At 43.2% G+C, this 9,600-nt stretch overlaps 24 non-coding genes and 2 pseudogenes across 24 annotated transcripts; all 26 read right to left on the bottom strand.

Moving 5' to 3' along the window:
- Nucleotides 1-32: 32 nt before the first annotated feature.
- On the bottom strand, nt 33-151 carry LOC145872476 (5S ribosomal RNA). The gene has a single exon (XR_014388108.1). It is a non-coding gene; the product is annotated as a 5S ribosomal RNA (ribosomal RNA).
- Nucleotides 152-560: 409 nt separating this feature from the next.
- LOC145872474 (5S ribosomal RNA) lies at nt 561-679 on the bottom strand. Its single transcript, XR_014388106.1, has one exon. It is a non-coding gene; the product is annotated as a 5S ribosomal RNA (ribosomal RNA).
- A 139-nt stretch (nt 680-818) lies between these two features.
- On the bottom strand, nt 819-937 carry LOC145872473 (5S ribosomal RNA). Its single transcript, XR_014388105.1, has one exon. It is a non-coding gene; the product is annotated as a 5S ribosomal RNA (ribosomal RNA).
- A 409-nt stretch (nt 938-1,346) lies between these two features.
- Nucleotides 1,347-1,465, bottom strand: LOC145872472 (5S ribosomal RNA). The gene has a single exon (XR_014388104.1). It is a non-coding gene; the product is annotated as a 5S ribosomal RNA (ribosomal RNA).
- A 139-nt stretch (nt 1,466-1,604) lies between these two features.
- Nucleotides 1,605-1,723, bottom strand: LOC145872471 (5S ribosomal RNA). Its single transcript, XR_014388103.1, has one exon. It is a non-coding gene; the product is annotated as a 5S ribosomal RNA (ribosomal RNA).
- Nucleotides 1,724-2,132: 409 nt separating this feature from the next.
- On the bottom strand, nt 2,133-2,251 carry LOC145867769 (5S ribosomal RNA). The gene has a single exon (XR_014383762.1). It is a non-coding gene; the product is annotated as a 5S ribosomal RNA (ribosomal RNA).
- Nucleotides 2,252-2,390: 139 nt separating this feature from the next.
- On the bottom strand, nt 2,391-2,509 carry LOC145872470 (5S ribosomal RNA). The gene has a single exon (XR_014388102.1). It is a non-coding gene; the product is annotated as a 5S ribosomal RNA (ribosomal RNA).
- A 139-nt stretch (nt 2,510-2,648) lies between these two features.
- LOC145872469 (5S ribosomal RNA) lies at nt 2,649-2,767 on the bottom strand. The gene has a single exon (XR_014388101.1). It is a non-coding gene; the product is annotated as a 5S ribosomal RNA (ribosomal RNA).
- A 409-nt stretch (nt 2,768-3,176) lies between these two features.
- Nucleotides 3,177-3,295, bottom strand: LOC145872468 (5S ribosomal RNA). The gene has a single exon (XR_014388100.1). It is a non-coding gene; the product is annotated as a 5S ribosomal RNA (ribosomal RNA).
- A 139-nt stretch (nt 3,296-3,434) lies between these two features.
- LOC145872467 (5S ribosomal RNA) lies at nt 3,435-3,553 on the bottom strand. Its single transcript, XR_014388099.1, has one exon. It is a non-coding gene; the product is annotated as a 5S ribosomal RNA (ribosomal RNA).
- A 409-nt stretch (nt 3,554-3,962) lies between these two features.
- Nucleotides 3,963-4,071, bottom strand: LOC145870995 (uncharacterized; annotated as a pseudogene).
- A 139-nt stretch (nt 4,072-4,210) lies between these two features.
- LOC145872466 (5S ribosomal RNA) lies at nt 4,211-4,329 on the bottom strand. The gene has a single exon (XR_014388098.1). It is a non-coding gene; the product is annotated as a 5S ribosomal RNA (ribosomal RNA).
- A 409-nt stretch (nt 4,330-4,738) lies between these two features.
- Nucleotides 4,739-4,857, bottom strand: LOC145869537 (5S ribosomal RNA). Its single transcript, XR_014385533.1, has one exon. It is a non-coding gene; the product is annotated as a 5S ribosomal RNA (ribosomal RNA).
- Nucleotides 4,858-4,996: 139 nt separating this feature from the next.
- Nucleotides 4,997-5,115, bottom strand: LOC145872465 (5S ribosomal RNA). The gene has a single exon (XR_014388097.1). It is a non-coding gene; the product is annotated as a 5S ribosomal RNA (ribosomal RNA).
- A 139-nt stretch (nt 5,116-5,254) lies between these two features.
- LOC145870743 (uncharacterized) lies at nt 5,255-5,373 on the bottom strand (annotated as a pseudogene).
- Nucleotides 5,374-5,512: 139 nt separating this feature from the next.
- LOC145872463 (5S ribosomal RNA) lies at nt 5,513-5,631 on the bottom strand. The gene has a single exon (XR_014388095.1). It is a non-coding gene; the product is annotated as a 5S ribosomal RNA (ribosomal RNA).
- Nucleotides 5,632-6,040: 409 nt separating this feature from the next.
- On the bottom strand, nt 6,041-6,159 carry LOC145867768 (5S ribosomal RNA). Its single transcript, XR_014383761.1, has one exon. It is a non-coding gene; the product is annotated as a 5S ribosomal RNA (ribosomal RNA).
- Nucleotides 6,160-6,298: 139 nt separating this feature from the next.
- LOC145872462 (5S ribosomal RNA) lies at nt 6,299-6,417 on the bottom strand. The gene has a single exon (XR_014388094.1). It is a non-coding gene; the product is annotated as a 5S ribosomal RNA (ribosomal RNA).
- Nucleotides 6,418-6,826: 409 nt separating this feature from the next.
- Nucleotides 6,827-6,945, bottom strand: LOC145872461 (5S ribosomal RNA). The gene has a single exon (XR_014388093.1). It is a non-coding gene; the product is annotated as a 5S ribosomal RNA (ribosomal RNA).
- A 139-nt stretch (nt 6,946-7,084) lies between these two features.
- Nucleotides 7,085-7,203, bottom strand: LOC145872460 (5S ribosomal RNA). Its single transcript, XR_014388092.1, has one exon. It is a non-coding gene; the product is annotated as a 5S ribosomal RNA (ribosomal RNA).
- Nucleotides 7,204-7,612: 409 nt separating this feature from the next.
- Nucleotides 7,613-7,731, bottom strand: LOC145872459 (5S ribosomal RNA). Its single transcript, XR_014388091.1, has one exon. It is a non-coding gene; the product is annotated as a 5S ribosomal RNA (ribosomal RNA).
- Nucleotides 7,732-7,870: 139 nt separating this feature from the next.
- LOC145872458 (5S ribosomal RNA) lies at nt 7,871-7,989 on the bottom strand. Its single transcript, XR_014388090.1, has one exon. It is a non-coding gene; the product is annotated as a 5S ribosomal RNA (ribosomal RNA).
- A 409-nt stretch (nt 7,990-8,398) lies between these two features.
- LOC145872457 (5S ribosomal RNA) lies at nt 8,399-8,517 on the bottom strand. The gene has a single exon (XR_014388089.1). It is a non-coding gene; the product is annotated as a 5S ribosomal RNA (ribosomal RNA).
- A 139-nt stretch (nt 8,518-8,656) lies between these two features.
- LOC145872456 (5S ribosomal RNA) lies at nt 8,657-8,775 on the bottom strand. Its single transcript, XR_014388088.1, has one exon. It is a non-coding gene; the product is annotated as a 5S ribosomal RNA (ribosomal RNA).
- A 409-nt stretch (nt 8,776-9,184) lies between these two features.
- Nucleotides 9,185-9,303, bottom strand: LOC145872455 (5S ribosomal RNA). The gene has a single exon (XR_014388087.1). It is a non-coding gene; the product is annotated as a 5S ribosomal RNA (ribosomal RNA).
- Nucleotides 9,304-9,442: 139 nt separating this feature from the next.
- LOC145875336 (5S ribosomal RNA) lies at nt 9,443-9,561 on the bottom strand. The gene has a single exon (XR_014390972.1). It is a non-coding gene; the product is annotated as a 5S ribosomal RNA (ribosomal RNA).
- Between the last annotated feature and the right edge of the window lie 39 nt (nt 9,562-9,600).

Here is a 9,600-nt window from a genome sequence, read left to right as displayed (position 1 = left end):
AATAGTGCAAGAGCACACCCTCGTGGACAAAATGCTTACAGCACCTGGTATTCCCAGGCGGTCTCCCATCCAAGTACTAACCAGGCCCGACCCTGCTTAGCTTCCGAGATCAGACGAGATCGGGCGTACCCAGGCTGGTATGGCCGTAAGCGAGAAACGAACTCTTGCTACAACATATATAGTCAAAGTGAGTGTGATAAACAGACATTGCATTTTCACCAATTAGATAAGCAGCTTGAACTTTGTGTCACTGAAAAAGTAGAAGAAATTACAAACACTGTTCCCATCACTTTTTAGCACAGGTAGTTGGATAAAATACAAACTTTATTTCCTTTCATCATTTGAACAGGGCAAAGGAGCACAAAGCACACACAAGCTGCATTCAGCAACAATATTCTTGTTTGTCTTATAAATACAAGGCAGATGCTAATTGAAAACACAAGGAAATTTGATCCTATTAAAAAGGCAGGAAGCTGCATTTAGTCAATTCATCATTAAATGCTTACTACAAGGCAGTGTTGCTGATGAAATAGTGCAGGGGCACACCCTCGTGGACAAAATGCTTACAGCACCTGGTATTCCCAGGCGGTCTCCCATCCAAGTACTAACCAGGCCCGACCCTGCTTAGCTTCCGAGATCAGACGAGATCGGGCGTACCCAGGCTGGTATGGCCGTAAGCGAGAAACAATCTCTTGCTACAACATATATAGTCAAAGTGAATCTGATAAAACAGACATTTAGTCAATTCATCATTAAATGCTTAATACAAGGCAGTGTTGCTGATGAAATAGTGCAAGAGCACACCCTCGTGGACAAAATGCTTACAGCACCTGGTATTCCCAGGCGGTCTCCCATCCAAGTACTAACCAGGCCCGACCCTGCTTAGCTTCCGAGATCAGACGAGATCGGGCGTACCCAGGCTGGTATGGCCGTAAGCGAGAAACGATCTCTTGCTACAACATATATAGTCAAAGTGAGTGTGATAAACAGACATTGCATTTTCACCAATTAGATGAGCAGCTTGAACTTTGTGTCACTGAAAAAGTAGAAGAAATTACAAACACTGTTCCCATCACTTTTTAGCACAGGTAGTTGGATAAAATACAAACTTTATTTCCTTTCATCATTTGAACAGGGCAAAGGAGCACAAAGCACACACAAGCTGCATTCAGCAACAATATTCTTGTTTGTCTTATAAATACAAGGCAGATGCTAATTGAAAACACAAGGAAATTTGATCCTATTAAAAAGGCAGGAAGCTGCATTTAGTCAATTCATCATTAAATGCTTACTACAAGGCAGTGTTGCTGATGAAATAGTGCAGGGGCACACCCTCGTGGACAAAATGCTTACAGCACCTGGTATTCCCAGGCGGTCTCCCATCCAAGTACTAACCAGGCCCGACCCTGCTTAGCTTCCGAGATCAGACGAGATCGGGCGTACCCAGGCTGGTATGGCCGTAAGCGAGAAACAATCTCTTGCTACAACATATATAGTCAAAGTGAATCTGATAAAACAGACATTTAGTCAATTCATCATTAAATGCTTAATACAAGGCAGTGTTGCTGATGAAATAGTGCAAGAGCACACCCTCGTGGACAAAATGCTTACAGCACCTGGTATTCCCAGGCGGTCTCCCATCCAAGTACTAACCAGGCCCGACCCTGCTTAGCTTCCGAGATCAGACGAGATCGGGCGTACCCAGGCTGGTATGGCCGTAAGCGAGAAACGATCTCTTGCTACAACATATATAGTCAAAGTGAGTGTGATAAACAGACATTGCATTTTCACCAATTAGATAAGCAGCTTGAACTTTGTGTCACTGAAAAAGTAGAAGAAATTACAAACACTGTTCCCATCACTTTTTAGCACAGGTAGTTGGATAAAATACAAACTTTATTTCCTTTCATCATTTGAACAGGGCAAAGGAGCACAAAGCACACACAAGCTGCATTCAGCAACAATATTCTTGTTTGTCTTATAAATACAAGGCAGATGCTAATTGAAAACACAAGGAAATTTGATCCTATTAAAAAGGCAGGAAGCTGCATTTAGTCAATTCATCATTAAATGCTTACTACAAGGCAGTGTTGCTGATGAAATAGTGCAGGGGCACACCCTCGTGGACAAAATGCTTACAGCACCTGGTATTCCCAGGCGGTCTCCCATCCAAGTACTAACCAGGCCCGACCCTGCTTAGCTTCCAAGATCAGACGAGATCGGGCGTACCCAGGCTGGTATGGCCGTAAGCGAGAAACAATCTCTTGCTACAACATATATAGTCAAAGTGAATCTGATAAAACAGACATTTAGTCAATTCATCATTAAATGCTTAATACAAGGCAGTGTTGCTGATGAAATAGTGCAAGAGCACACCCTCGTGGACAAAATGCTTACAGCACCTGGTATTCCCAGGCGGTCTCCCATCCAAGTACTAACCAGGCCCGACCCTGCTTAGCTTCCGAGATCAGACGAGATCGGGCGTACCCAGGCTGGTATGGCCGTAAGCGAGAAACAATCTCTTGCTACAACATATATAGTCAAAGTGAGTCTGATAAAACAGACATTTAGTCAATTCATCATTAAATGCTTAATACAAGGCAGTGTTGCTGATGAAATAGTGCAAGAGCACACCCTCGTGGACAAAATGCTTACAGCACCTGGTATTCCCAGGCGGTCTCCCATCCAAGTACTAACCAGGCCCGACCCTGCTTAGCTTCCGAGATCAGACGAGATCGGGCGTACCCAGGCTGGTATGGCCGTAAGCAAGAAATAATCTCTTGCTACAACATATATAGTCAAAGTGAGTGTGATAAACAGACATTGCATTTTCACCAATTAGATAAGCAGCTTGAACTTTGTGTCACTGAAAAAGTAGAAGAAATTACAAACACTGTTCCCATCACTTTTTAGCACAGGTAGTTGGATAAAATACAAACTTTATTTCTTTTCATCATTTGAACAGGGCAAAGGAGCACAAAGCACACACAAGCTGCATTCAGCAACAATATTCTTGTTTGTCTTATAAATACAAGGCAGATGCTAATTGAAAACACAAGGAAATTTGATCCTATTAAAAAGGCAGGAAGCTGCATTTAGTCAATTCATCATTAAATGCTTACTACAAGGCAGTGTTGCTGATGAAATAGTGCAGGGGCACACCCTCGTGGACAAAATGCTTACAGCACCTGGTATTCCCAGGCGGTCTCCCATCCAAGTACTAACCAGGCCCGACCCTGCTTAGCTTCCGAGATCAGACGAGATCGGGCGTACCCAGGCTGGTATGGCCGTAAGCGAGAAACAATCTCTTGCTACAACATATATAGTCAAAGTGAATCTGATAAAACAGACATTTAGTCAATTCATCATTAAATGCTTAATACAAGGCAGTGTTGCTGATGAAATAGTGCAAGAGCACACCCTCGTGGACAAAATGCTTACAGCACCTGGTATTCCCAGGCGGTCTCCCATCCAAGTACTAACCAGGCCCGACCCTGCTTAGCTTCCGAGATCAGACGAGATCGGGCGTACCCAGGCTGGTATGGCCGTAAGCGAGAAACAATCTCTTGCTACAACATATATAGTCAAAGTGAGTGTGATAAACAGACATTGCATTTTCACCAATTAGATAAGCAGCTTGAACTTTCTGTCACTGAAAAAGTAGAAGAAATTACAAACACTGTTCCCATCACTTTTTAGCACAGGTAGTTGGATAAAATACAAACTTTATTTCCTTTCATCATTTGAACAGGGCAAAGGAGCACAAAGCACACACAAGCTGCATTCAGCAACAATATTCTTGTTTGTCTTATAAATACAAGGCAGATGCTAATTGAAAACACAAGGAAATTTGATCCTATTAAAAAGGCAGGAAGCTGCATTTAGTCAATTCATCATTAAATGCTTACTACAAGGCAGTGTTGCTGATGAAATAGTGCAGGGGCACACCCTCGTGGACAAAATGCTTACAGCACCTGGTATTCCCAGGCGGTCTCCCATCCAAGTACTAACCAGGCCCGACCCTGCTTAGCTTCCAAGATCAGACGTACCCAGGCTGGTATGGCCGTAAGCGAGAAACAATCTCTTGCTACAACATATATAGTCAAAGTGAATCTGATAAAACAGACATTTAGTCAATTCATCATTAAATGCTTAATACAAGGCAGTGTTGCTGATGAAATAGTGCAAGAGCACACCCTCGTGGACAAAATGCTTACAGCACCTGGTATTCCCAGGCGGTCTCCCATCCAAGTACTAACCAGGCCCGACCCTGCTTAGCTTCCGAGATCAGACGAGATCGGGCGTACCCAGGCTGGTATGGCCGTAAGCGAGAAACAATCTCTTGCTACAACATATATAGTCAAAGTGAGTGTGATAAACAGACATTGCATTTTCACCAATTAGATAAGCAGCTTGAACTTTGTGTCACTGAAAAAGTAGAAGAAATTACAAACACTGTTCCCATCACTTTTTAGCACAGGTAGTTGGATAAAATACAAACTTTATTTCCTTTCATCATTTGAACAGGGCAAAGGAGCACAAAGCACACACAAGCTGCATTCAGCAACAATATTCTTGTTTGTCTTATAAATACAAGGCAGATGCTAATTGAAAACACAAGGAAATTTGATCCTATTAAAAAGGCAGGAAGCTGCATTTAGTCAATTCATCATTAAATGCTTACTACAAGGCAGTGTTGCTGATGAAATAGTGCAGGGGCACACCCTCGTGGACAAAATGCTTACAGCACCTGGTATTCCCAGGCGGTCTCCCATCCAAGTACTAACCAGGCCCGACCCTGCTTAGCATCCAAGATCAGACGAGATCGGGCGTACCCAGGCTGGTATGGCCGTAAGCGAGAAACAATCTCTTGCTACAACATATATAGTCAAAGTGAATCTGATAAAACAGACATTTAGTCAATTCATCATTAAATGCTTAATACAAGGCAGTGTTGCTGATGAAATAGTGCAAGAGCACACCCTCGTGGACAAAATGCTTACAGCACCTGGTATTCCCAGGCGGTCTCCCATCCAAGTACTAACCAGGCCCGACCCTGCTTAGCTTCCGAGATCAGACGAGATCGGGCGTACCCAGGCTGGTATGGCCGTAAGCGAGAAACAATCTCTTGCTACAACATATATAGTCAAAGTGAGTCTGATAAAACAGACATTTAGTCAATTCATCATTAAATGCTTAATACAAGGCAGTGTTGCTGATGAAATAGTGCAAGAGCACACCCTCGTGGACAAAATGCTTACAGCACCTGGTATTCCCAGGCGGTCTCCCATCCAAGTACTAACCAGGAATGACCCTGCTTAGCTTCCGAGATCAGACGAGATCGGGCGTACCCAGGCTGGTATGGCCGTAAGCGAGAAACAATCTCTTGCTACAACATATATAGTCAAAGTGAGTCTGATAAAACAGAAATTTAGTCAATTCATCATTAAATGCTTAATACAAGGCAGTGTTGCTGATGAAATAGTGCAAGAGCACACCCTCGTGGACAAAATGCTTACAGCACCTGGTATTCCCAGGCGGTCTCCCATCCAAGTACTAACCAGGCCCGACCCTGCTTAGCTTCCGAGATCAGACGAGATCGGGCGTACCCAGGCTGGTATGGCCGTAAGCAAGAAATAATCTCTTGCTACAACATATATAGTCAAAGTGAGTGTGATAAACAGACATTGCATTTTCACCAATTAGATAAGCAGCTTGAACTTTGTGTCACTGAAAAAGTAGAAGAAATTACAAACACTGTTCCCATCACTTTTTAGCACAGGTAGTTGGATAAAATACAAACTTTATTTCCTTTCATCATTTGAACAGGGCAAAGGAGCACAAAGCACACACAAGCTGCATTCAGCAACAATATTCTTGTTTGTCTTATAAATACAAGGCAGATGCTAATTGAAAACACAAGGAAATTTGATCCTATTAAAAAGGCAGGAAGCTGCATTTAGTCAATTCATCATTAAATGCTTACTACAAGGCAGTGTTGCTGATGAAATAGTGCAGGGGCACACCCTCGTGGACAAAATGCTTACAGCACCTGGTATTCCCAGGCGGTCTCCCATCCAAGTACTAACCAGGCCCGACCCTGCTTAGCTTCCAAGATCAGACGAGATCGGGCGTACCCAGGCTGGTATGGCCGTAAGCGAGAAACAATCTCTTGCTACAACATATATAGTCAAAGTGAGTCTGATAAAACAGACATTTAGTCAATTCATCATTAAATGCTTAATACAAGGCAGTGTTGCTGATGAAATAGTGCAAGAGCACACCCTCGTGGACAAAATGCTTACAGCACCTGGTATTCCCAGGCGGTCTCCCATCCAAGTACTAACCAGGCCCGACCCTGCTTAGCTTCCGAGATCAGACGAGATCGGGCGTACCCAGGCTGGTATGGCCGTAAGCAAGAAATAATCTCTTGCTACAACATATATAGTCAAAGTGAGTATGATAAACAGACATTGCATTTTCACCAATTAGATAAGCAGCTTGAACTTTGTGTCACTGAAAAAGTAGAAGAAATTACAAACACTGTTCCCATCACTTTTTAGCACAGGTAGTTGGATAAAATACAAACTTTATTTCCTTTCATCATTTGAACAGGGCAAAGGAGCACAAAGCACACACAAGCTGCATTCAGCAACAATATTCTTGTTTGTCTTATAAATACAAGGCAGATGCTAATTGAAAACACAAGGAAATTTGATCCTATTAAAAAGGCAGGAAGCTGCATTTAGTCAATTCATCATTAAATGCTTACTACAAGGCAGTGTTGCTGATGAAATAGTGCAGGGGCACACCCTCGTGGACAAAATGCTTACAGCACCTGGTATTCCCAGGCGGTCTCCCATCCAAGTACTAACCAGGCCCGACCCTGCTTAGCTTCCGAGATCAGACGAGATCGGGCGTACCCAGGCTGGTATGGCCGTAAGCGAGAAACAATCTCTTGCTACAACATATATAGTCAAAGTGAATCTGATAAAACAGACATTTAGTCAATTCATCATTAAATGCTTAATACAAGGCAGTGTTGCTGATGAAATAGTGCAAGAGCACACCCTCGTGGACAAAATGCTTACAGCACCTGGTATTCCCAGGCGGTCTCCCATCCAAGTACTAACCAGGCCCGACCCTGCTTAGCTTCCGAGATCAGACGAGATCGGGCGTACCCAGGCTGGTATGGCCGTAAGCGAGAAACGAACTCTTGCTACAACATATATAGTCAAAGTGAGTGTGATAAACAGACATTGCATTTTCACCAATTAGATAAGCAGCTTGAACTTTGTGTCACTGAAAAAGTAGAAGAAATTACAAACACTGTTCCCATCACTTTTTAGCACAGGTAGTTGGATAAAATACAAACTTTATTTCCTTTCATCATTTGAACAGGGCAAAGGAGCACAAAGCACACACAAGCTGCATTCAGCAACAATATTCTTGTTTGTCTTATAAATACAAGGCAGATGCTAATTGAAAACACAAGGAAATTTGATCCTATTAAAAAGGCAGGAAGCTGCATTTAGTCAATTCATCATTAAATGCTTACTACAAGGCAGTGTTGCTGATGAAATAGTGCAGGGGCACACCCTCGTGGACAAAATGCTTACAGCACCTGGTATTCCCAGGCGGTCTCCCATCCAAGTACTAACCAGGCCCGACCCTGCTTAGCTTCCGAGATCAGACGAGATCGGGCGTACCCAGGCTGGTATGGCCGTAAGCGAGAAACAATCTCTTGCTACAACATATATAGTCAAAGTGAATCTGATAAAACAGACATTTAGTCAATTCATCATTAAATGCTTAATACAAGGCAGTGTTGCTGATGAAATAGTGCAAGAGCACACCCTCGTGGACAAAATGCTTACAGCACCTGGTATTCCCAGGCGGTCTCCCATCCAAGTACTAACCAGGCCCGACCCTGCTTAGCTTCCGAGATCAGACGAGATCGGGCGTACCCAGGCTGGTATGGCCGTAAGCGAGAAACGAACTCTTGCTACAACATATATAGTCAAAGTGAGTGTGATAAACAGACATTGCATTTTCACCAATTAGATAAGCAGCTTGAACTTTGTGTCACTGAAAAAGTAGAAGAAATTACAAACACTGTTCCCATCACTTTTTAGCACAGGTAGTTGGATAAAATACAAACTTTATTTCCTTTCATCATTTGAACAGGGCAAAGGAGCACAAAGCACACACAAGCTGCATTCAGCAACAATATTCTTGTTTGTCTTATAAATACAAGGCAGATGCTAATTGAAAACACAAGGAAATTTGATCCTATTAAAAAGGCAGGAAGCTGCATTTAGTCAATTCATCATTAAATGCTTACTACAAGGCAGTGTTGCTGATGAAATAGTGCAGGGGCACACCCTCGTGGACAAAATGCTTACAGCACCTGGTATTCCCAGGCGGTCTCCCATCCAAGTACTAACCAGGCCCGACCCTGCTTAGCTTCCGAGATCAGACGAGATCGGGCGTACCCAGGCTGGTATGGCCGTAAGCAAGAAACAATCTCTTGCTACAACATATATAGTCAAAGTGAATCTGATAAAACAGACATTTAGTCAATTCATCATTAAATGCTTAATACAAGGCAGTGTTGCTGATGAAATAGTGCAAGAGCACACCCTCGTGGACAAAATGCTTACAGCACCTGGTATTCCCAGGCGGTCTCCCATCCAAGTACTAACCAGGCCCGACCCTGCTTAGCTTCCGAGATCAGACGAGATCGGGCGTACCCAGGCTGGTATGGCCGTAAGCGAGAAACGAACTCTTGCTACAACATATATAGTCAAAGTGAGTGTGATAAACAGACATTGCATTTTCACCAATTAGATAAGCAGCTTGAACTTTGTGTCACTGAAAAAGTAGAAGAAATTACAAACACTGTTCCCATCACTTTTTAGCACAGGTAGTTGGATAAAATACAAACTTTATTTCCTTTCATCATTTGAACAGGGCAAAGGAGCACAAAGCACACACAAGCTGCATTCAGCAACAATATTCTTGTTTGTCTTATAAATACAAGGCAGATGCTAATTGAAAACACAAGGAAATTTGATCCTATTAAAAAGGCAGGAAGCTGCATTTAGTCAATTCATCATTAAATGCTTACTACAAGGCAGTGTTGCTGATGAAATAGTGCAGGGGCACACCCTCGTGGACAAAATGCTTACAGCACCTGGTATTCCCAGGCGGTCTCCCATCCAAGTACTAACCAGGCCCGACCCTGCTTAGCTTCCGAGATCAGACGAGATCGGGCGTACCCAGGCTGGTATGGCCGTAAGCGAGAAACAATCTCTTGCTACAACATATATAGTCAAAGTGAATCTGATAAAACAGACATTTAGTCAATTCATCATTAAATGCTTAATACAAGGCAGTGTTGCTGATGAAATAGTGCAAGAGCACACCCTCGTGGACAAAATGCTTACAGCACCTGGTATTCCCAGGCGGTCTCCCATCCAAGTACTAACCAGGCCCGACCCTGCTTAGCTTCCGAGATCAGACGAGATCGGGCATACCCAGGCTGGTATGGCCGTAAGCGAGAAACGAACTCTTGCTACAACATATATAGTCAAAGTG

This window comes from Salmo salar, unplaced genomic scaffold (assembly GCF_965601325.2).
Source record: "Salmo salar unplaced genomic scaffold, fSalSal1 ptg000293l, whole genome shotgun sequence".
In the NCBI taxonomy this organism is placed as follows: Eukaryota; Metazoa; Chordata; class Actinopteri; order Salmoniformes; family Salmonidae; genus Salmo; species Salmo salar.
This window is presented reverse-complemented; position numbering and strand designations above follow the sequence as displayed.